At 39.1% G+C, this 25,152-nt stretch overlaps 2 long non-coding RNA genes across 2 annotated transcripts in view; one reads left to right on the forward strand and one right to left on the reverse strand.

Annotated features, from left to right (window-relative positions):
* LOC115834680 overlaps window positions 1-16,332 on the reverse strand; it is a 48,054-nt gene extending 31,722 nt beyond the window's left edge. Inside the window, exons 1-2 of the long non-coding RNA XR_004029564.1 lie at window positions 16,266-16,332; window positions 11,367-11,464 (exon numbers count right to left, since the gene is read on the reverse strand). This is a non-coding gene — a long non-coding RNA (uncharacterized LOC115834680). The remainder of the gene's footprint in view (window positions 1-11,366; window positions 11,465-16,265) is intronic.
* The window catches only part of LOC115834679, a 185,186-nt gene that overhangs the window by 130,176 nt on the left and 29,858 nt on the right, over window positions 1-25,152 (forward strand). The window contains exons 4-6 of the long non-coding RNA XR_004029563.1: window positions 1,426-1,526; window positions 4,631-4,748; window positions 5,237-5,384. This is a non-coding gene — a long non-coding RNA (uncharacterized LOC115834679). The remainder of the gene's footprint in view (window positions 1-1,425; window positions 1,527-4,630; window positions 4,749-5,236; window positions 5,385-25,152) is intronic.

The raw sequence follows: 25,152 nt of genomic DNA on the forward strand, positions 1-25,152 counted from the left end.
AAATACATAGCACTGTTTTTTATTTCCCCCTGCTGCACCAGAGCTTCTGATTCATCAGGTCTGGGGTGGGGCCTGAGAATCTCCATTTCTAACAAGTTATCAGGAGATGCTGTTGCTGCTGTTCTGAAGACCACTCTTGAGAACCACAATGATTCTCTACTGTGGCTGCAAATTACAAACACCTACTATGGGGAACAAATGTAAGCAGCCTGCCCCACATCAGGCCAATTAAATCAGAATCTCTGGGGAGAGATCTGTGTACAAGCAAGCTCTTCACAGACATGATCCCTCCACTGGTTCACCTCTTAAAACTCTGATATCCTTGAAGCTTCCATTGTCTTGTTTATTTTCTAGGAATGCACTTGGTAAATAGGAGTTCAATACCTGTTTGTTGAAGAAAGAAAAGAACTATGGTGGGTCAGATGAGAGACAAAAATCACTCTGCAGAGATACGGCATACAGGGGACCTCCTCTGAGACTGAGGTAAGAGTGTGCCTGAAACACCAGGGGTTCGATCTAGGTCCTGCTGTTCCCTGGCACAGAAAGCCAATGACTGACACAATGAGCATTGCCAAAGAAGAAGGCTTTCATCAAGTGCTGCAGCCAAGGAAATGGGAGATCAGTTTCAAATCCATCTCCCTGAACAACTAGAAGTAGAGGTTCTACAGCAGGGAAGAAATGTAACTATGCATGGGACAACAGGAACGAGGGAGGGGTCATGAGGCAATCATGATGAATGAGGGGTCTGACGTCCCATTGGCTGGATGCGGTTATATGATAAGTTTCTGTTCTTTGACACTTTTTGAAAGGCCTGAAGGCCCTTTCCTTACAAAGAAACTCAGATAAAACCAATGTGAGTTTCAAGCTTTAAGACCCGAAGGGTCCATTTCTATGTTACTATAAGAAAAGAAAAAAACTGCCTATGGGACTCCTGGGTTGGTTTCAAGAGGTTATCTGAAAGGCAAGGCAGCCTCCATAACTGCTTATTTTATTTTCTTTTGAAACTCATTGTCTTCCCAACATCTAGGCTTATGATCATATGGGTAAGCTTAGATCATACATTCTGTCTACTCTACCCAGACCACAATCATACAATCAAAGACATACAGAGTCAACTAGGTAATATAAGTGAGCAGAGTTGGACTGGAGTAAGGTCCATGGAGGACTGCAACTAAACGGGTACATCTTGTCTGAAGTTGGACTAAATCACTGTGAAGAGTTAAGTCAGATTTTCTTAGTATGTTATTTATACACCCTCCTGGCATATGAGTGACAGGAAGGTCAAAGTCACTGACTCTCTAATATTTATTGAGCACCTTCAAATACTTTTTGAGTATCTACTATTATTGGGCACCTACAAACACTTACTGACTATGTGCCAAGCACAGTGCCTAGCAAGTTCTTCTTTTCTAATCAGATCAACAGGTTGGACATCCCTACCCGAGGCTCAGATGGTAACAGGTCCGTGCCTTACTTGTGTCAGTTCTCTTATTGAAAGAGCATCTCCTAACCATCCTTCCAATAAGGTAAAGGTGTTATTTTGAATCTGAATCAAAATGAACCTTCTCCATAAATCTCTTCCTCACTAGCTGGCCCATACCTTATTACCTTTTCTGGGTCCTTCCCTTAATAATTCGCACTGAGCTCACAATTATTGCTTTTTCTCTTAACATGTTGCTTTGTAATTGTCTCCAAGATCCCCTCCTATTTTTATATATCCAATTTACTAAATCATTCCTATTTCTTCAGCAGCCCTGAATGCAGTGCACTGTGATTCAATAAATGTTTGTTAATGAAGGGAACTACAAGCTGGTTGGGAATCCAATCTTTTCCTATGGGAGTTACCAGGGATAAAGCCAGTCAGACCCTTCTATGGCCTGAGAAGTGCTGGGAGTAGCTTCCTTTAGAAGTTCAATAAAAACAAGTCTCTGAATTCTAAAATTCTCTCCACTCCATTGTGCTATGTCTCTTCAACCATGACTATTCCTTTTTTCCAGGATTACTTCCCAAGTAGATTCCATGCATGGGTGTATTAACTTTTCTCAAATCATTAGGTTATGTCTCATAAAAATCTGCATCTCCAAAAGTGAAAATTTTCTTTGACACAGTAAATAATTTACATCTAATTGATAGCCCCCATTGGATATTTAACATGAAAAGACTTCTATAAAATCTGCAACGTAGTTCTTTTATTGGGTTCTGTACTGACTGCTTTTTGGCTAGAATCACACCCTAAAATTCCAATGGGTGTGAGCCAAAGCTGCATCGCTTTGTAGCTAATAATAACAATAATAATGAGCACATTTCAAAAGTGCTAATTACAAATTCAATTGGATTATGTTCTCGTTATAAATGCTACAGGTTTTCTGCCAGGTTGGTACTTCACAACAGTATGTTTTCAAACACCTGTTTACCTTTATCATCACTAGATATATTCAAAAAGAGAAACTTTTAAAAGTTGAGATGCATGTTAAATCTTATATGTCTTTATACAATTTGGAATTCTTTACCCAGAGGCCTTTACTGAACAAACTGAAGCAAAATGAATATTTATATAAATCATATGCAGATAAAAAGCATGGAAATTTATAAATTATTTACTTATCCAATAGACTTCAACAGGCTGAAGGGATGAGGGGGAAGAGTAGAAAATAAAACAGAATTATCTAAAGAAAACTTTACTAAATGTTAACCGGATTTAAATCTCCATTCCGTTTCATTATGAGAATGTAAGTCTACAAGGGTGGATAAGATGCAACCCCTCATACAATCTATTGAGGGAGATTTTCCTGTAGACAAATGTTATAAAGTGGTAAACAAAGTCTGGAGAAGGAAGCAAGGCCAGGAAGGTAAGGCTGGATGTGGACTACAGATAACAAACAAAGACATTAGGGTTAAGGTAGGATGGTAGCTTTGCTTTTTTGTTGTTGAGACAATGTCTCTAGTGATCTTGGCTAACTGCAACCTCTGCCTCCCGGGTTCAAGCGATTCTCCTGTTCTCCTGCCTCATCTTCCCCAGTAGCTGGGATTACAGACACGCACTACCATGCCCCCAGGCCAGGCTAATTTTTGTATTTTTAGCATAGATAGGGTTTCACCATGTTGGCCAGGCTGGTCTCGAGCTTTTGACCTCAAGTGATCCACCCACCTCAGCCTCCCAAAGTGCTGGGGTTACAGGCGCGACCCACCGCACTCTGCCAGTTTTGCTTTTTAATTCAGTTCTGGTAATGTGGTTAATGGCGGAATCCTCATTGAATCTGGGGGCAAGAAAAAATATGATGAGGCACCCTTTTAATCCTGCGCCATGTGTGATCAATGTTAGGCTCTTACCTGCAGAAGGCAAAAGACCAGGGCTTTTTTTTTTTAAAAAGTAAACATCTCAGAGTTATGATAGATGCATTAGACAGTGGTTCTCAGTCCTGGCTACACACTAGAATCACCTGGGCAGTTTCTGAAGCATATCAATGCCCTAACCTAGAGGAGTGAATCTCAACCTCATGGGGTAGATTCCCGACAGAAGCATTTTTTAGAAGTTCCCCAGAGGATTCTACTGTGAAGTTAGGGTTGAGAGTTACTATATTAAGAAATGGGAAGATGTTAGACTTACTAAGTATCTTCATACTTCATGGCTTTTTACAGTGTGTATGACACTCACACAAAGGAGACCAGGAAGAAGATCAGCATTCCATCATCGACTGTTACCCTTCAAATCCACAGTGCCCCATCTTTACTCAGTTGCCAGGGTTATTCGACTTTTCTTTTTTTTTTTCTTGAGACAGAGTCTCGCTCTGTTGCCCAAGCTGGAGTGCCGTGGCACGATCTTGGCTCACTGCAAGCTCCACCTCCCAGGTTCATGCCATTCTCTTGCGTCAGCCTCCCAAGTAGCTGGGACTACAGGTGCCCGCCACCACGCCCGGCTAATTTTTTGGATTTTTTTTTTTTTTAGTAGACACGGGGTTTCACCGTGTTAGCCAGGATGGTCTCGATCTCCTGACCTCGTGATCTGCCCGCGTTGGCCTCCCAAAGTGCTGGGATTACAGGTGTGAGCCACCATGCCCGGCCATTATCCGATTTTTCTAAAGCAGATCAAGCCTGGAGGGTCTCCCGTGAGATTACAGATGGGACAGTTTAAGCATCCAAAATGATAATGACTATAATGAATTGAAACTTATCAAATATATGAAAATTGATGAGTTCATAATGATACTTCAAAAATAAACAAACAAAAAATCTCATTGATCACCTTGGAGGTTGCTAGGGAACCAACTCATTATTCTGAAAGTGTATCAATTAAGGGAAAAATCTCAAGCATTCCTCTTGTCTTTCCCTACTTGGACTAGAACTCAGGCTAATCAGCTAGTTGATGAGGAATACAGTTGTTCTTTATATAGAAGAATCATGCATAATAAATGCAGGAAAAATTATAGAATTAGAAAATCACTATTTTCCACTCGCTAATGAAATAATGAACCTAGACAACAGTAATCAATGGCAGCTAAAATTATTACAGTAGTCCCCCCTTACCTGCAGTTTCGCTTTGTGAATTTCAGTTACCCATGCACACAGTACAATAAGATATTTTGAGAGAGAGACCACATTCACATAACTTTTTTTTTTTTTTTTGAAACAGGGTCTTACTCTGTTGCCCTGGCTGGAGTGCAGTGGCCCAATCATAGCTCAATGCAGCCTTGACTTCCCAGCCTCATTTGATCCTCCTACCTTAATCTCCCAAGTAGCTGGGACTGCAGGTGCGTGCCACCACACCTGGCTAATTTTTGTATTTTTTTTGTAGAGACAGGGTTTTGCCATGTTGCCCAGGCTGGTCTCAAACTCCTGGGCTCAAGCAATCTGACCGTCTTGGCATCCCAAAGTACTGGGATTACAGGTGTAAGCCACCGTGCCCCGCTCACATTCACATAACTTTAATTACAAGTATATTATTATAATTGTCCTATTGTTGTTAATCTCTTACTGTGTCTAATTTATTAATTAAACTTTATCAAAGGTATGTATTCACAGGAAAAGACATAGTATATATAGGGTTCAGTACTATCTATGGCTTCAGGCACCCACTGTGGGTCTTGGAACATATCCCCAGAGAATAAGTTGCGGGGCGGGGTTGGGGAGTACTATTGTATTGAAAAACTTGATGGGGACATTTTAATGGATGAATCAGGCAGTTAGCTCATACTTGTATTAAAGTGACTCTTGAATAACACAGATTTGAACTGTGCAGGTTCATTTATACTAAGATTTTCTTCTGCCTCTGCCAACCCTGACAGGAAAACCAATCCCTCCTCTTCCCTCTCCTCCTCATCGCCTACTCCACATGAAGACATCGAGGATGAAGACCTTCATGATGATCCATTTCCACTTAATGAACAGTAAATATATTTTCACTTTCTTATCATTTTCATAATAAAATTGTCTTTACTATAAGAATAGAGTATATAATACATGTAACATACAAAATATGTGTAAATAGGCTATTTATGTATTTGGGTTCTTAATATGGGTTCTTAATAATTTCAACAGTGGGCTCTTAGTAATTAAGTATTTAGAGAGTTAAAAGTTGTAGAATTGGATTTTCAAGTGCAGAGGGGTTAGCGCCCCAATTCCTGCATTGTTCAAGGGTCAACTCTAGTTTCCTACAGCGTCTATAACAAATTACCACAGACATGGCGGCTTTGAACAGCAGTTTATTTTCTCTCAGTTCTGGAGGCCAGACATCCAAGATCAGTTTCACTCAACTTCATCAAGGTGCTGACAGGGCTGCATTCCCTCTGGGTGTTCCCTCCACTCTTTCATTTGCTGCTGGCTGCAGGCTTCCCTCCGTTTGTGGCTGCATCACTGTAATCTCTGCCTCAGTGGTCACACTGTCTTCTCTTCTGTATGTCTTTGTAATCTCCCTCTGCCTCCCACTTACAAGTTGTGAAACCAGAAAATCTGAGACAAGTCTCAGTTAATTTAGAAAGTTTATTTTGCCAAGTTGAGGACACACCCATGACGCAACCTCAGGAAGTCCTGATGACAGGTGCCCAAGGTGGTCGGGGCACAGCTTGCTTTTATAGATTTTAGGGAGACATGAGACATCAATCAACATATGTAAGAAGTACAGTAGTTCCATCCAGAAAGGTGGAGTCAACTCAAAGCAAGTCCCCCCCACTGGGGACTTTCAGGTCACAGGTAGGTGAGAGATAGCTGGTTGCATTCTTTTAAGTTTCTTATAAGTCTTTCCAAAAGAGGCAATCAGAATATGCATCTATCTCTGTGAGCAGAGGGATGACTTTGAGTAGAATGGGAGGCAGATTTGCCCTGCGCGGTTCCCAGCTTGCAGGGGCCCAAGATATTTTCCTTTCACAAAGGACACAGGTGATGACCTCTGAGTCCCAGATCTGGTATCCAGATAATGCAGGATAATCTCTGCATCTCAAAACCCTTAATTTAGTCACAACTACAAAGACTCAGCCTCCTTTTCTCCATATAAGTTAATATTTGTAGGTTTTAGGGATTAAAATGTGGATATCTTTTGGTTTGGGGGACCATTTTTCAACCTACCCACAACACTAAATCATGGAGTAATCTTAATATTAAGGAAAATGGGATAAATACATGATCCCTGATATGCCTTTATATGAGATGACTAGAATATGAGGCAATACCACCTATGAAATCCCTCTACCCCACACCACCAAATCAACTTTAATCTAATCAGGCCTCTAGTTCTAACTACTGATTTTTGTAGGGATAGAGAAACATATTAAATGACACTAAAAAGATGTAATCAGGCAAATCCAATCATTCTACAAGACAATAGGCCCATTTCTCAATTTCTTCAATAAATGTACCAAACAGAGGAAACAGTTGCAAATTAAAAGAAATATAAGAACATGTTAACCATAGGCAATATTCCTAGAATCTTGTCTGGATTCTGAACTGCACAAACCAACAATTAAAAAAGGATATGATTGGGACAATCATGAAAAATTGAACACAAATTGATGATACTGGGGAATTGTCAAGGTTTGAAGGCCTTGATAATGATTTTGTGATTATGTTCAAAAAATAAAACTAGATATTTAGACTGAAATACATATGATATTTAGACTGAAATACATATGAGTGAAATGATAGTATGTCTAGAATTAATTTTAAAATATCCCAGCAACAAATAAATAAATAAATAAATAAGAACAACAAATACAGTTTTTTAAAATGTGATGGTAGGGCATCGATAAAATAAGAACAGCAGATGCGGATTATTGAAACTAGGTGACAGATGTATGGGAGTCTATTGAACTAGCCTTTATATTTGTATGCATGTTTGAACATTTCCAGAATATAAGTCTATATATGTGAGAATGTAGCCTGTCCCCATGAGGCCAAGTTTAACTAACTGTCCTTAGGCCTGGCCTTACTCTAGGGAATTGTTACCTATGCAATAGTAACACTTAACTTCATCTCTTAGGACTATTTTAGGGGTAGCATAGAAAAAGATGAAGTAAAGTATATGTGGAAGTCATTAATGAACTCATTTCTTAGGTTGGCTTTTCCAGAAGGGTATCAGCCTGAATAAGTACTAAAATTGATAAGCACTATGTTTTTGATAATTAAAAAGCACTACAATTTCAGGAAGCATTTGAAGTCTGTTCGCAGACAGCATTCATAGCTCCCAGACTTCTGCAGGGTTTTGCTCCCTGAGGTAACTCCAGTACAAATGGAAAAGAGTAGGGTGGATGAAGACAGAAAGTGCAAAATAGACAAAAGCTGGATGCAACTCCAATGTTCATCAAGATGAGTGGATAAACAAAATGCGGTATATTCATACAATGAAATATTATTCAGCCATAGCAATGAATGAAGTATTGGCACCTGCTACAATGCGGACAAACCTTGAAGACATTATGCTAAGTGAAGGAAGTCAGACTCAAAAGGTCACATACTGTATGACCCCATTTACCTGAAGTATCCAGAATAGGGCAATCCATGGAGACAGAAAGCAGACTAGTGGTTGACAAGAACTGAAGGGAGTGACTGGGTAATTGGCAAGGCGTTTCCTTTTGGGATAATGGAAATGTTTTGGAAGGGAAAGCAGGTAATGATCACACAACATTGTGAATGTGCTGAAAGTCATTGCATTGCTATCTTTAAAATCTTTTAATTTTATGCCATATAAATTTTGCCTCACAAAAAATAAATGACAGAGGGCGGTGTTCCACTGTGCTTCCCAGCCAAGCCACAATGTTCTGATTATGAAAAGGAGAAGTAATCAATCAATGCCCATTCGTGAAACATCTTCCGTGACAAGATACTGGGATGGTACTGTGGGGGATTCAGAGGACGGAAGAAAAGCTAGCTGTGACTTTTCACTTCAAGATGCTTACTATCAAGTTGTGTGCTTAAGGCCATTAGACAAAATTTAAACAAAATAAGAATAAACACTTAAGCTATTGTAAAGCGTGAAGTGATGGAGTAACAGATGAGTGACACAGGCCAGCAGTTCTCAAAATTCTTCAGGTGGAGGGACAGAAAGAATTCGCCATGTCTTTATGGAACACTATGAGATTTTTTTTAATATTGATTCATTTATTATACCTATGATAAACAAATATCAACTTCATATTAAATAACATATCATCTGGCAATAAATTCCAGAATAGATAGGCATTAACAGGGAGCAGTGGTTTATGAAAAATTAGATAAAACTCAGAATGGAAATCAGTTTACTTATTAATATTGGCATGTTTGTGAAAACTTGGAAAGCTCAATTCTATTTGACCCTTGCACCTTGGTCCAACTGTGGACACCAGTGTTCTTAAGCATAGCTCATTAGCTTACACAATCAACAAGTTTTTACTGAGTGTTCACAATGTGCCGGGCACAGTGCAGCCTCTGGGTAAGCATGATGAATTAAGGAGTAATGGTCTCTGTCCTATGTAGCTTGCAGTTGATGGAGGAAATGGAAAATAAATAAGCAAGCAATTATACATTGTAGAAACATGGTGTAAAAAATGTCCAGGATAATAGAGTGAGACAGAATAGTGGGGGAAAATGGTGTGCAGAAGACATGTCACATGCAGTGACCCCAAGGCATGGAAGTTCTAGATATGTTCAGAGTTCTGAAGGCATGTTGGAGGTTGGAGGGGAAGAAGAATGACTGGGGCTAAAGCTAAAGAAGCCAGTTCAGCTGAACATTCAAGATCAGAGTAAGGAGTTCAAAAAGAAGTCATTAAGTGTGAAAATAGTATGATTATGTTTGTTTCTAAAAAGGATAACTCTAGTCACTACATAAATAAAGATGGACAAGTTGAAAGCAGATAGAATACAGAAGAAACCAGGTCTTGGCAACCTTGAATTCAACTCCTTCTTTCCCTTAAAATCAAGCTCAGAACAGCCAGCTCTCAGTGGCTCAACCCTGAACCTCATCCTGGCCCTTCTGAGTGTCCCAAGTCACTCAAGAATCTCATAGGTTCTCAAACTTCTGGAAGAGTTCCATGGCTAGAAGTGATGCTATCCATCTTAACACTCCAAAACGTGAAGATATTCTAGTGAACGTGAAAGATGTGGTCTGAATATCCCCCTACTCCCCAGTCCTTTGACAGCCTCATCCAAGAAGAAGGAGAGAATCTGTCTAGAGAGTATGAAGATAGTGCTTGGGCTTTTGGATGCCTTCGACTTCAGTTTGAATCTGAGCACTGTGTGATATTCTCCTGTAAAAGATGTCTTGTAAGAATTACATGAAATAGCAAGTGCTCAGCATACAATAGGCACTTATTAATATTTTTCATTAGTGTTTCAAAGTCTTTGCTTGAGCCAAAGCTGAGATTCAGACATGACTATGTATATGTGGCAAAATGTTGAGTAAAGTCACCCTTATGGGAAATATAAAGTATCCAGGGAAATTGTTCATTCTAAGGTAAGAATGAGATCAGAACAATGCATTGAACACCATTAAAAGAAAGTAAAAGGTTTCATGACTTCAGGAGGAAATGATTTTTTTTTTTTTTTTTTTTTTTTTGGAGTCGGAGTCTTGCTCTGTCACCCAGGCTGGAGTGCAGTGGCGCAATCTCGGCTCACTGCAAGCTCCGCCTCCCGGGTTCACGCCATTCTCCTGCCTCAGCCTCTCCGAGTAGCTGGGACTACAGGCGCCCGCCACCACGCCCGGCTAATTTTTTGTATTTTTTAGTAGAGACGGGGTTTCACTGTGGTCTCGATCTCCTGACCTCGTGATCCGCCCGCCTCGGCCTCCCAAAGTGCTGGGATTACAAGCGTGAGCCACCGCGCCCAGCCAGGAGGAAATGATTTTAAATCACTCAAATCTACTTTATAATCAATCCCGTGGACTCACTCCTTGGTCTTGGGGTGAGGGGAAGCTATAAATAAATAAAGCTATAAATAAAACTCGAATAGTTGCTTTGCTAAAAATCGAAAACAAACAAAACAATAGTATTACATCAATATTTCTCAGACTAGGATGATTTTCAAAACTTTTATAAACTGAGACAAGGTTATCATCCAATCAGAACAGAACAACAAACGTCAGCCGTGAACAGACATGACCTGTGAGGAGCTCAATGTCATTATTACTGAAAGATACCATAAAAGGTAGAGAAAAACTGCCCCACTCCTACCACTTACTTTATTAACAATCACAGGTATCCTCAGCAAAGCAGATGCATGCTTCATTGTGATATCATTTGTAGCACGGTGGAGACACCTTTGCGTTTCTGTTGGTTGGCTCTGTAGTATACCCCAATTGCCTGCTGGAGGGCCTCTTTGAGCAGGTTGGGAGAGGCTAGGCTGAGAGACCTACCCTACAAAGTAGTTTGTACAAGTTACTCCAATTGAAGATCAAGATCTGAGGTTTAGGATTAAGGATTTTAAAATTGTTATGTTTTGAAACCAAGGAAGGGTTTTTGACTTTTAATGAAAAACAAAAAGATTAAATTAATGCATGAAATAGCTGCATTCTCAGACGATGTAATTAACTAGGATGTTTAACTCTGCAATGGTTGAGCTGCTTTTAAAGGTAAATCCAAAGTGAATACTGAATGAAAGATTCAACTTTTTTTGTTTGTTTGTTTGTTTTGTTTTGTTTTTTTCACTTACAGTTTTAAATCAGTATGCTGGACAGGGTCACTCATCTATCAATCAAAGACAATTCTGAGGGAAGACAGGCAAAAGACCTTATAATCCTGATATAATCTCTTTTCTAACCCAAGCATCTTGAGACACTCGTATGGGCTGGCACAGAATTTAAGCTCCAATTCACTCAAATCAAAAGAGCAACTCTCAGTCTGTCATCAGTAAGCTAGCTCTCCAAGGTGTATTTTTATCCCAGCCTCATCTAAGTTATGACAACTCACCTGGTTGGTTTCTGCCATTTGAGTAGAGAGAGGCATCAGAGTGACAGGCCATCATTCTTTGTGTTCCTCTTGAGGTATGACAGAGAGGAAAAACAAACCTGGGGAAACAGATTTCAAAGTATTTCCAAAATGTCTCTGGATTGGAAAAAGAGATATAGGGCACTGTTGATGCATTTTTCTACCCAGAGCTCTTCTGAAGGTGAAACTCCTCTCTCTTTTATAGGCACTTCTTAATTTATTTGTCTGTTTGTTTATTTGTTTTACTGCTTTGACCTCGACTCATCTCCCTATTCTTCTGTTTCTTTAAAATGTGCAGTTCTAATAAGTTGTACTCCTAGTCAACATCTCAAACTGTTTTTACATTGATTTCTACATTGAAGGACCCTCTTCCGGTGGTTGAGCCAACTTACTGCTGGGCTAATCTTTCTGCAGACCCATATCCTTAGGACACATTGATTTCCCACACTGAGAAATGGTAACATCTAGTGCCTACTTAATTTGCATAAAATATATAAACAAATATTAGATATTAATATAAATGTTCATATAGACACATAAAAATATATAATGATAAATTTTACACTTGTCAGGGGCCTTCTAATTTACTGCATTAGCTGACTATCTAATCTAGCTATCCCCGAATTTTTCAGATTAAGTATATTTTTCTGCCACTGCTCAGTTTAGATTTACTATAATTGCACATGTATTTCATATTTTTCTACTTTATTTTTTGCATTCTTATCATATTATATTATTCCTTTTTTCTTTTCTAACTTATTTTGAAGTGATTGAGTTTTCTTTATTATCATGTTTTCCTCTACTGGTTTTGAAGAGATACATTCTATTTCCATTATTTTAGTTATTATTTCTAATTTTTTAACATGTCTCCTGACCTAACAAGGTCTAAGTTTAACCGATCTTTTTATTCTGCTCTAATATGGCAAGTACCTTAGAGCACTTTAACTCTGACCATCCCCTCCTTCTTACATGCTATTTGGTCCAACATTTTAGTGTCATCTTAGTTTTATATCTTATCACTCTATTTCATAACTTTTATAACCAAATCCTGCATAGAGGGTCTCGCTTTGTATTCGTGGAATAAATGAATGAGTGAATGAATGAATGCATGATTTACAGGCCCTCCTTCTTGATGATGTTATTTCCATTTGGGAAATGAAAATTATCAAACACTATGAAAACTATGCAAGTTTTGCTGCTACCGCTAAAGTGGGTCTAATGTAAATATTAACCACATTTTGTAAGCAACAGATCCAGCATGTGTACTAGGTCTTCTTCCTGCCCCAAAGCTTTTATTTTAGACACAAATGTTGCACACATTTTTCAGCTTCTGCTAGGATTTAGAATTGCTCTATATCAGTTTTGTGACTGACCCTCAAATAGGCCATCAATAAATTTACCTCAGCCATACATTTGATCTGAAATCCAAATCCATTTTCAAGAAAAATGTAATTGGCCAAATAGACAATACTTTGATTTCAAAATGAACAATGGACAGGTCATATTTTTCTGTCAATTTATTTCAAGGCAATGTTCAAAGGAGTTGACTGATAAAATTCACTACTCAGTGAAAGATACCAAGACACATCTTAGGTATTGTTTACCCCTTGAAACAATATGGTGACTATTGAAATGTTACTGTGGGCATACCTACCATCGCTTTTAACAGATTTCAATGAAATTTAAAAGTGACAGAGACAAATGTCTTAAATGAATCTTTAAATTCATTGATAATTTTCTAATCAATCCTACTTTTATTAGATTGTCTTTTGAAAATTTAATTAAAATTATAATTAATTTCATTTATGAACTGCAATAATGTCTTCTAATTATGTGATTATAACAAGTGAAGTCTGCTGTTCATAGAAGTAATGGTTAAAATGTCTAAAATTAACAAGTATATATTTTAGATTACCAAGTATATATTTTCCAGGTTATACATGCTATGGAGAAAAGATAATTACCAAGTATATATGATCTTTTCTCTATAGTACATACAACCTGGAAAATTGCCCTTGTGATTAGTATCTTTATGCTTCCTATCATGCATTAACAGAATCTAGAGCGCTGATACTATAACAAGTATATAAACTGTGCCAAGGGAAATGGGTGCCAAACATGTCCAGCTTTCATGGTGGCAACTTCACAGGAGACACAAGGTAGTTAAACAACATCTATTGCAAGGAAAGCTTCAAAAATCACAACATCTTGGGTTGGAAAGAACTTGAAAGATGGTCTCTTTCCAGCCCTACATCCCTCTTAGACTTTATTTGATTTGGAATTGCATTTCCTTTGCAGCACTAATCTTGATAACACATTTCAATTCCAGCAGTCTGCCAGGCTCTGCATTGGGGTGATTCTAGAGAAGGGTAGGCAGGCATCCTGCCCTTGACGATCCCAGAATCTACCATAGCCTCTGCAAGTTTTCCATAGGTTGCCTGAATTTGGCAGTGTGCTTCCCCACAGAAATCAAACAGGAGCTATGAGACTTTCTCACTTAAAACACACACACACACACACACACACACACACATAAAGGATAGGGTCCAGGTTTTCTGCTGCACTCACTCTAGGTTGGAAAGATAGAGAAGAGGCTGATGAGACCATCTCTAGCATACATTTATGGAACTGTCCTTCTGGAATAAGCTACATGAAAGCAAATTAGTCTTCTGTTCAATCCTTGAGACAAACAGAGTGGCCTCTGCCAGTGTACACTTTCTTCTCTGTGTAAAACATTTTACTTTGGCACTACAAGCGCAGCCTGGTTCTGAGGCTTGTCTTGTTTCTCCCCTCCCTCCATTCACTCATCACTTCAGTGATGTTGCCCATGATTTCACAGTGGTTAATTTTCCACCAAGACAGAGGATGCCCTAAACCAATCTTTCATTAGTGACAGTATTCACTACATCAGTCTCTTATTAATGACAATAATAGCTAACATTTATTGCATGTTAATCATAGCATAATACTATGTCATTGAATTTCACGGTACCCCATGGGGTAGGTGGCATTGATATGCCCTCTCTGTAGATGATGGAATAGAGATTCAGAGAAGTTAAGAGACTTGCTTATGGTCCTATTGCCAGTCAGCCCTGGAGCCAGAATTCAAGTCAGGTGTCTGATTCGTAAACCAGGCATTTGACCCCTAACGAAATTGCTTTGGTTGTAGCAGGAGGATGGGAATGGCTGGAATGGGACCACAACCACCTGGCCTCACACCTGGCCCAAGTTCTTGGAATTCCAAGACACCCCTCAAAGCACAGGCTTATGTCAACAAGAGTTTTCTAGAGGAGCTGAGGCTATCTGGGAATCTGGCTGCCAGTGTTCGTTCTCTGATCTGCTACGCCATCCAACAACATAGACCCGACTTTCTTGCCAGCAGCCAGCCGCACAGGGCAGCCAAGACTAACAAGTGTAGGCACTGTGCAGGGTACAGGGTGCATGAATAGCACTATTCTTTGCTGGCCAACACTGGCCCCATTGTTTTAGGCAATGAATAGAGCTGTGTGGAAAAAAAAAATTCACACACCAAGCAAAAGCAGCAAAATTTGTCTCTTTGTGATGGTTTCAAGACTGGGTGAAAAAGTCGTTCTTCACCTGGTGCTGTTTTACATACTCTTTCACAAACAGAAAGCACTTTCTGGCAAGGGAAGAGACTTTCTCTCAAAATTAAAAAGTTATAGGTCACAGTGCAGGTGGGAGAATTGGGAGTAGACCTCGAAGTTTAATGGCACTCATTCATTACAACATTGGGGAGATGGAAATGATGAGGCATCATTTTGATTTAGTGGAATTAAGCTCTGTTCCCAACAATCATCTTGATCTATTTGGGACACACAGTTTTTGCCTGCATTTTTCACAGATAACAGAGGGAAAGTTAAGAACACAGTATGAACTACAGTATATATTAGGGCTCCTATTCAAGGCAAATAATTGCCAAACTTTCTATTTCTTTTTGATAGTGCTAGACTCTTTTAGTCCCAGACCCATTTCTGGGGTTGCATTGCTGGCTGCTGTAACTCACCATCAGGGAATCTATCTCTATCTTTGTCCTGGCTGCACCATTAGATGAAGTCAGAATCTCACAAAACCATTACATTCATTTAACTTCTGCATATGGAAAATGAATTCCTCTCTTAACAGCAGGCATTAACACATAGTTCTGATACAAGCCCGTGTCCCACACACATTACCTCCTTTTCATTCTTACACCACCTGTAAAACCACCATTGGTGGTAGACGTTCTGTGGTACAAATCATCTTGGATTGTTTACTGAATTATTATTTTGTGTATCTTGGTATCATAAAGTTTTATGAATTCAGTTTCTTCAAAATAGGTCTCTTTTTTTATTTAAATACAGAAACTTCCAGAAGCAGATTAAAACATGGGAAGAGCACTATGGGCTTTAGATGCAATCTGATTTAAATTCTGGCTTATACGGTAGCTCTGTAGGATGACCGTATGTGCTATGTTGTCCTGGAAAGACCTTGCTATATCTGTTATCCTGGTGTAATTGTTAATATTGCCCTCTTTCACTTTAAAAGGTGTACAGTTTAAATGGTAGATGATAAGGTCATCCTATGGTTATGTCACCATGGGCAAGCAACTTAACTTCTGTCAGCCGTGCTTTCTTCATTTATTAAATCAGGACAACACTGTCTATCTGTTAGGATCAGTATTAATGTTAAAGAGAATACATGGAACTCTCTGCATATTGTCTGAAGCATAGCAAGGACTCAATAAAGATGGCTATTATTAATATTTCCTCTGGAGACACTGCCTTAGAACACTATTTCCAAGTGTCTCCATCCATTTTGTGCTGTTATAACAGAATACCACAGGCTGAGTAATTCATAATGAACAGGCATTTATTGACTCACTGTTCTGGAGGATGAGAAGTTCAATATCAAGGTGCTGGCATCTGGCAAGGGCCTTCTTGCTGCATCATCCCATGAAAGAAGGGCAAAAAGAGAGTGAGGGAGAGAAAGAGGCAAAAGGGGGCTGAACTCATCCTTTTGTAAGGAACCTACTCCTGCAATAACAAACCCACTTCCAGGATAATAGCATTGATCTATTCATGAGAGAAGAACCCCCATGGCCTAATCACTTCTTAAAGGTCCTTTCTCTTAATACTGTGACAATGGCAATTAAATTTTAACGTGTGTTAGAGAGAGGACAAACATTTAAACCATTGCACCAACTGTTTGAGAAATCATGGACTATTGAAATAAAAAATAAAATAAAATAAAATAAATCAAAGGAATGTATTAAAGTCACCAGGGTTTTACCTTGCCTAGTAAAAACATTAGAGAAAAAGAATACCACTGATTACAGACACGTTTCCATGAAAGAAAGGTTTTTTAAAAGCTGAAAATGTAGAAAACAAACTCTGAGACTAAAAGACAGCTAACTTAACTGAAAGTATTTATCATCATTTTTTAAAACAGAATATTATATTTTGAAGGAGATCAGAATATCTCACCCTCAAATATGCCACTTTGGCATAAGGATTATTGTGAGCTGAAGCCAATTAAGAATCAAGAAGTGCAGGAAGAGCTTACTGTCCTCTCCTTTTCTGCCTAAAAGCTGTACATAAATTTCCCTTTGAAGAAGGTTCTCTCTTACCCAATAGAAAGAATAGCAGCTCTTAACATGAAAGACCAGAGTTAACATTAAGGTGAGTTTACACAGATCTTACTAAAATCTTATCTTCCATTAGTTCCTCCCCATGTTTCCTAGTCACTTCTCCACAACTTAATGTCACTTGAGGCTCACACTCCTTTCCTTTGTTAAAATGGTATATAAGCTCCCGAGTCTAATCACTTCTTTGCATTTTATTTTTTTGTATGTGAACTCTCATGCCTGTAAATATTAATACAAATTGTGTTCTTTTTCTCCTATTAATTTGTCTTTTGTAAGTTTAATTCACAGGCCTCCAGATACTGAACTTAAGAAAGTAGAGAAAAAGTTTTTCCTTCTCCAAACTTTTATTTCTTTTAGCAGCAGGCCAGTGAATGCTCATAGGCTAGTAGTGGTCCAAAGTCAGACAGCTGGGGAATCACTGCTCTAGAGGCATATAATCCAATCTGTCCTTTTCTGTCTGCTTCCTTCCTGACTCTGTCATCCCCTTCTTCCTGCCATTTTATTCCCATCCTTCTCAAACATTTTTATTTGTATCATTTGGCAACTTCATAATATTAAGCATTCTTCAAGTGCAGTGCTCAGTAGGCTATGGGTACTTTAAAAATACGTAGCGGATTTTTAACTTCATATCTTCCCAGAAAAACATTTTAATTTTAGCATCTTAGTTAAACCTGATGGTTACTCCAGTTCACCTGTGTATTTTTCTGTAGGTTTTACACACTATTGGAAATCCAGTCAATATAGAAAAAAAGTAGATGATTCAATAAAAGAATAGAAAGAAGTTTTGCATTATGCCTGTTAAAAGAGTAGCCACATACTTCAAGTATTCATTTACAGCAGTTTTGGCAAAGAATGGGCTTAATTTGACTTCTGATCTGCACATAAGTCACAGGCAAAAACTCTCTTTTAACTCTCTTTTTCCCTCCAGGTTTGGAAAATATTAATCTTTGATTAAAAAGTTGGAAAGAACTGACCGGGCGCGGTGGCTCACGCCTGTAATCTCAGCACTTTGGGAGGCCGAGGCGGGCGGATCACGAGGTCAAGAGATCGAGACCATGGTGAAACCCCGTCTCTACTAAAAATACAAAAAAAAAAATTAGCCGGGCTCCGTGGCGGGCGCCTATAGTCCCAGCTACTCGGGAGGCTGAGGCCGGAGAATGGCGTGAACACAGGAGGCGGAGCTTGCAATGAGCTGATACCGCACCACTGCACTCCAGCCTCGGTGACAGAGCGAGACTCCATCTCAAAAAAAAAAAACCAAAAAAACCAAAAGTTGGAAAGAACTGATCCACATAGGTGATTTTAAGGAAGGATGAGGAAGCTCTCCAGAAGCCCCCCTCACCTCCATTCAATTTTTCCTCTGAATGCCATTTAATACCTACAACGAATTTCCTAGCATTTAACCTAACAATGCTTTTAAAGATTTAATATTACCCTCTTTTCCCTCAAATGATATTTGCATAAGCCATAATTAAGTTTTTGGAGTCTCATTAAAAAAAAAAAGCTATTGAAAGAAATAAAGCAGTGAAGCAAACATTATAAGTTGCAGTAGCTAATCACACAAAAATGATAATAGCTTCCAAACTATAGTCAAAATTTACTTATATTTCCTGAATATTATGACTATTAATATTTTAAGATCTATTTATACCAAGATATATCATTGCTTTCTAATTTGCTCTTTTATTCAAGATGATCTTTAACAGCGAAAATCTTGTAACCCAATATCATAATCAAGCCATTGAACTTTTAAATTGAAGCCAGGTTCTTTTTAAGCACCTCATTTTTAAACATCAGATGAAAAAGCATTTATTCTAAGATGCAAATTTTTAATTATTTAAGAAAGTAGAAGCTTCTTTGGACCTGAAATACCAAAATGAAATGTCCCTTAACAAATATGAATTTTTTAAAAAAGATGCAAATTCATCATTCTTAGTGTAACTCCGCCATGAATTTTCACTTTAATGCAAAATAGTACATTTCATTATGCTACCATTTTGTATTTTGCTCTATCAAAATCCTCAGCAACTTTATAAGTTCTTTAAGGAGTGAAAGTGTGTAATTTGTGCTGTGCCAGAAACAGAACTCACAGTTTGCGATCACATAATTCATATACATGAGGTTGATAAGCAAATGGCAAGGAACACTGTATGTTTCGGCAACATTTACCTCAGTCAATCCTCTGTGATGGGAATGTTTTTTGCAGGGCTTATCAAAGTTCACTGGGTGACTGAAATAAGAAAGAGTTGGGGGAATAACTAGGATATATGTAAAATATGTAAAAAACAAAGGAAAACCACGGAGGTTGAGACAGGATGGTTGTCCTTCCTTGGAACTGGTCTCATTAAGGTCCTCCTCAGACAATATTTTCTCAGAACTTTGGATAAGAATTGCATTACTGGCTTCTTTTTGAAGGTAATGGTTATTTCCAACATTTTATGCAACTGAATGATAAAATGACAAGAACTTTAAATTAAACCTTAGCATGCTACCAAACTAAGCATTGTGTAGAGGGGCTGGGTTGGGAATAGCCCGGCAGATGTTTCTTTTCTTGCTTTCCCTTTTTTTCTTTTTTTTTTTTTTTTATCAATTTAACAAATGTTTGTTTTCAATTTGTTTTTGACAATGGACTTAATAAACTCTTTTACCTAGTTAAGATTTATGAAAAGTGTTTCTCTCCCCACTTATCTCATTTATAGAATTTGTAATTTGCATAATGGTAAGACAGGGGCATTTTCAGTCCTGCCTTTCAAACACCTCCATTCTAATTTTCATGGTAATAGTAAGTGCACTTAACAACAATGGTTCATTGATCCAGCATGTCTCCTACCTGCCCTGGGGCAACTGGGCAATTGTTAACTATAGAAGCCACAAAACAGATAACCGAATGGACCATTTGTGCAAAAACGCTGCCTATAATGGTTTCAATAATAATTAATATGCAGGATAGCTAGTCCTGTCACACACCATTTCAGACTAGAATTGCATCTGTCAGTCCAAATCCTGACTCCATTCGAGGCATCCAGCACCGAATCTAGTTAGACAGCTAACTGAATTAAAACAAAAATCTACAGATGCATGATAAATGCACAGGATGCTATGTCACACATGAATGACTCCTGCGCAGGCCAAATGACAGATGTATTTCCGCGACTCCAGGCCAGGCTCCAGCACAAACCACTCTTCATTTATCAATAATTGGGCCTTAATTTCATTTGGCAGTGGTGGAGCAGCATGCTCAGCTTCCTCTCCAATAGACGAACACTAATTAGACTTTTTTGGGGGGATGGGCACCAATCTTTTGGTTTTATTTCAAATACCCAACCATCAGCAAAGTTAGAACTGTCTTTGGAAGCGAGGGGTCTGTTTCACCCACAGCTCATTATTAGTGATAATATCTTGCAATGGGAACTCTTCAAGTATTAATGTTCCATTTCAGTAAAGATGAGAAGCATAGGAGATGCCATGTGGAAAAAGAAAGATGGGGAAGGATTGTGGTTACACACTAAGTCTCTTAAAGTACTTGCTAACTCTTCTTACTTATTGAAGAGTTTTGCTTTGCCCTTTAGGTCAATGTGTGTGTTTGAGGGAGAAAGAGAGAGCGAAAGACAGAGAGATTCACAGACATAGACAGATGGAGTGACAATGTAAACAGGAAAAGTGCAGAACAATTTTTAAAATTTTAATTGTAAAAGGAGAAAATTATTAGGATTGTTTTTGCAGGTTATCATATTAATTTCCAGACCAATTTTTATGTGGTTGCTTTTACATTAGATAAATCATTGTAATAATTAGTAAAATGTCTGATCAATTACTAAAACGGTTAGTGTGCCCCCTACCATCCAAGTAGAAAAGGCCTCCCAAAGGAATTCCAATCATGTGTACAACAAAACAAACAAAGCCTACTGTGGATCATATAAACCAGCCCCAGATTTGCCAAAAATACATGAAAATATCCACATATTGGCCACTTTCCTCCTTAAATCTACATTATGGGGATTAACATTCCCTCCCTCAATGCCTACAGAGACCAAGTGTTCATTTGTTCCTTTATTTAAGCAAGAGGAAAATTGGCATGGCAGATTGTGTACTACGGCTTTACCCATGGGTGGACCTTTCTCCATTTAAGGAATTGTGGCTAGTTGCTCATTTGGGCTTAGAACTAGCTATGCTTTTCAGGTTTTCTTGAGCTTCTTGCCTCTCCTTCCAAATCCTGTCCCAGAATGAGTGACAAAGGGGTGCCCTGCTTCTTCAACTCCCACACACAAAGGCTTTCAGCAGGGCACCCTATTGATCCACTCTTGGGATCTTGCTATTCTCTGCCACTCAGACACTCTTCAATGTCACATTTATTATTCTTCATTGGCATAGGTGAAGGCAGTGATGTTGTCCTGAGGACTGATTGCTATGCCCAGATGTCTGTTGAAGTTGGCTGCCTGATCCAACATACAGCATAACTGAAGAGGACTAGGAACAGAATCCGTTCCCGTTTCACCCCAGTAACCATGCCAAATTCAACAGAGAGCTCTCCATATGGTCTAACACAAGTGAGGTAATGTGTATATTATGCCATAATAAATGAAGTCTCATAGGTTTCAATGGCTCATAGTAGCTATCAGGAATTTTTCCTAGCAACTCATGGGAAACTGAGCAGCATGCCATAAATGGGAAAGCCATAAATAATTTTGCAACTCAGCCACCAGGGCTGTGGTGAAATGCTGTGCTTGCATTATCAGCTCTAAACACTGACAGACATGTGAGCATGTCTGCCATTTTGTAAGCAGGCTCCCCTGAAGAACAGAGGAGCACTGAAAGATTGGCAGTATACTTGGAAGAGATTCGGAGACTTAAGGAGTTATGAAGACTGTGGTCTGGATATCGTGCTACTGATAATTTCAGAGTAATAGGATTTGTAGAGACTGTTGGCACTTGTTAGGAGATACTTAATGAGAAAGATAAAACAGAGTACTCATGGGGTCTATTGTATTATTAAAAACATGCTTTGACCCTACCTCATTGACATTAGGCTTGGCCATGTGATGTGGTTGGCCAATGAAATGTGAGTGGAAGTGTCACATGCCAATTCCCAGCATGAGCTTTAAAAGCTACTGTGTGATTCTGCCATGTTCTTTCTGCCATGAGACCAATAATGTACCAGATAGGGGCTGCTGTATCAATCTGGGTCCTGGAATGAAGACATGTAAAGCAGAGCTGCAGCCAACATGCAATGACTATGTAATAGGAGAAGAATTAAACTGTTACTATTGTCAGCCACAAAGATTAGGGGATAATTTATTACTGCAGAATAATCTAAGATGGCTAATATAAATCATAGCTCATGTTTAAGATAATATAGACTTTTAAATTCTGACTACTTTAACATAGGCAATGGCAACCCAGTATTCTGAACAAGTAATGATAAGAGGGTTGGTCTTTAGTTTCTGCTAGTTTCTGCTACTCTTGACTCTTCTCTTCTGCTTGCACATGCTTCCTTGAATTGACCTACAGAAGTTTGCAACAAGCATTCATCTGACATTACTCTTGCATTTAAAGCTACTGGTGTATACCTTTTCTCCTACCTGTGTGACCACCTATGCATGCTTCCAGTATTTGCTTAGCAGTCTTTTTCCCTCCTGACTACCATAAGGAAAGGATTCAGAGACCTAATATGAAGGATTAGCTGACTTAAACTAGAATACATGAATAGAGCATGGTGATAGTATGGCCATTGTTATGTCTGAATGTGTGTGTTCCCCCTAAATTCATATGTTGAAATCTTAACCACCAATGTGAAGTTATCAAGAGGTAAGGCTTTGGGAGTTGACTAGGTTATGAGGGGAAAGCACTAATCCCATATAAAAGAGATTCTAGAAGCTGCCTTGCCCTTCCCCCATGTGAGACCACAACAACAAGTCACCATCTACAAAGCTCTTACCAGATACTGAATCTGCCAGTGCCTTGGCCTTCCCAGGCTCCAGAACTGTTAGCAATAAGTTTTTGTTGTTTATAAATTACTCGGTCTATGGTATTTTGTTATAGCAACCCAAATGGACTAAGACAATCAAATTGAGCTCACAATCTGTCATGGCCAGAAGGGATTGTCCAAAATCCCTTCTGAAAATGTAGGCCTGGGCATAACAGAAATGGGCAGAGGTTCCTGGAACTTAGGATAGGGTTAAGGGTATTGCTGAGTTGGCTAAAGATCTACAGCAGATAGAACCATGGCTTGGGGCTCTATCTAGGGATAAAACCAAGCACCTATTTAAACACACTGAGCAGAGGGGTGAAGGTCAGATATGAAAGAGAAACTAGAGACCAGAGGCCAGAAGGAGCTGGAAAAGGGTGCCAAGAGAGTTTCCTAGGGACTCTCCAGCCTTGACCCCAGGGCATTGTGTAATATGCTCATGGTTTTGCCCTTGGGTGTGGAAGTTTCTGTTAAGAACACCAAGCCAGTTCAGTCCCTAATCAGTCCAGCATGATTACGTGTTTACATAAACAAAATCTTTCTCAGCCCTTGGATCAGTGATGATAGTTGTGGTCAGTCTCCAGAAAAGGTGAGTCTGAAAAGAAGAAAGCTAAACTTTTGTGTATCATCTGGTTAATCTCAAGGTGAGAGACCTCTGCCTCAAGGGTGCTGCTCAGAGGCATGCAACTATTGGCCATTTCTTGAGCCAGGGCTTGTTTTTATACAGTGAACTTAGGGAAATAAGGACAATATAAATCAGGATTTTCCTAGAGCTCATTTAATTGATTTTGTGTGATGTGTGCGTGCGTGTGTGTGTGTGTGTGTGTGAATGTATATACTGCTTGCTTTTTATTTTTAAATTTATCTTTAAGTATCAGTGGTAATGGTATTTGGTGATTTCTTTTAGTTTAATATTCTTACATGGTATAACAAAAAAATAGCAATTGCAAGTCAGTCTAATTTTTTTAAGCTTTACTGGCATGTGAAGTCTAATGTCTGGGAAACACTGAGCCACACTGATATAGTTTGGTTGTGTCTCCACCCAAATCTCATCTTGAATTGTAGTTCCCATAATCCTTATGTGTCGTAGGAGGAACCTGGTGGGAGATAATTGAATCATGGGGGCACCCCCATGCTGCTGTTCTCCTGATAGTGAATTCATTCTCAAAAGATCTGATGGTTTTATAAGGGGCCTTCCCCACTTTTGCTCAGCACTTTTCTCTCCTACCACCATGTGAAAAAGGACATGTTTGTTTCCCTGTCTGCCATGATTGTAAGTTTCCTGATACCTTCACAGCCCTGTGGAACTGTGAGTCGATTAAATCTCTTTCCTTTGTAAATTGTCCACTCTCAGGTATGTCTTTATTAGCAGTGTGAGAACAGACTAATACAATAAATTGGTACCATAGAGAGTGGGGCCCTGCTATTAAGATATATAAGACATATTCCACAAAAATGTGGAAGCGACTTTGGAACTGAGTAACATAGTCCACAAAAATGTGGAAGCAACTTCTGTCAGAAGAAGACAGAAAAATGGGGGAAAGTTTGGAATTCCTAGAGACTTGGAGGGCTCAGAAGAGAGGAAGATGCGGGAAAGTTTGGAACTTCCTAGAGACTTGTTGAATAGCTTGGACCAAAATGCTGATAAAAATATGGACAACAAAATCCAGGCTGAGGTGGTCTCAGATAAAGATGAGAAACCTGTTGGGAACTGGAGTAAAGGTCACTCTTGCTGTGCAAAGGGACTGGCGGCATTTTGCCCCTGCCCTAGAGATCTGTGGAGCTTTGAACTTGAGGGAGATGATTTAGGGTATCTGGCAGAAGAAATTTCTAAGTGGCAAAGTGTTAAAGAGGAAGCACAGAATAAAAGTTCAGAAAATTTGCAGCCTGAAGTGTGATAGAAAAGAAAAGCCCATTTTCCAGAGAGAAATTCAAGCCAGCTGCAGAAGTCTGTGCCAGTAATAAGGGGCTAAATGTTAATCACCAAGACAATGGGGAAAATGTCTCCAGGGCATGTCAGACACCTTCATAGCAGCCCCTTCCATGAGAGGCATGGAGACCTAGGAGGAAAAAGTGCTTTTGTGTACTGGGCCTAATGCCCCTCTGCTCTGTGCAGCCACAGGACATGGTGCCCCGTGTCCCTGCTGCTTCAGATCCAG

This window comes from Nomascus leucogenys, chromosome 4 (genome assembly GCF_006542625.1).
Source record: "Nomascus leucogenys isolate Asia chromosome 4, Asia_NLE_v1, whole genome shotgun sequence".
In the NCBI taxonomy this organism is placed as follows: Eukaryota; Metazoa; Chordata; class Mammalia; order Primates; family Hylobatidae; genus Nomascus; species Nomascus leucogenys.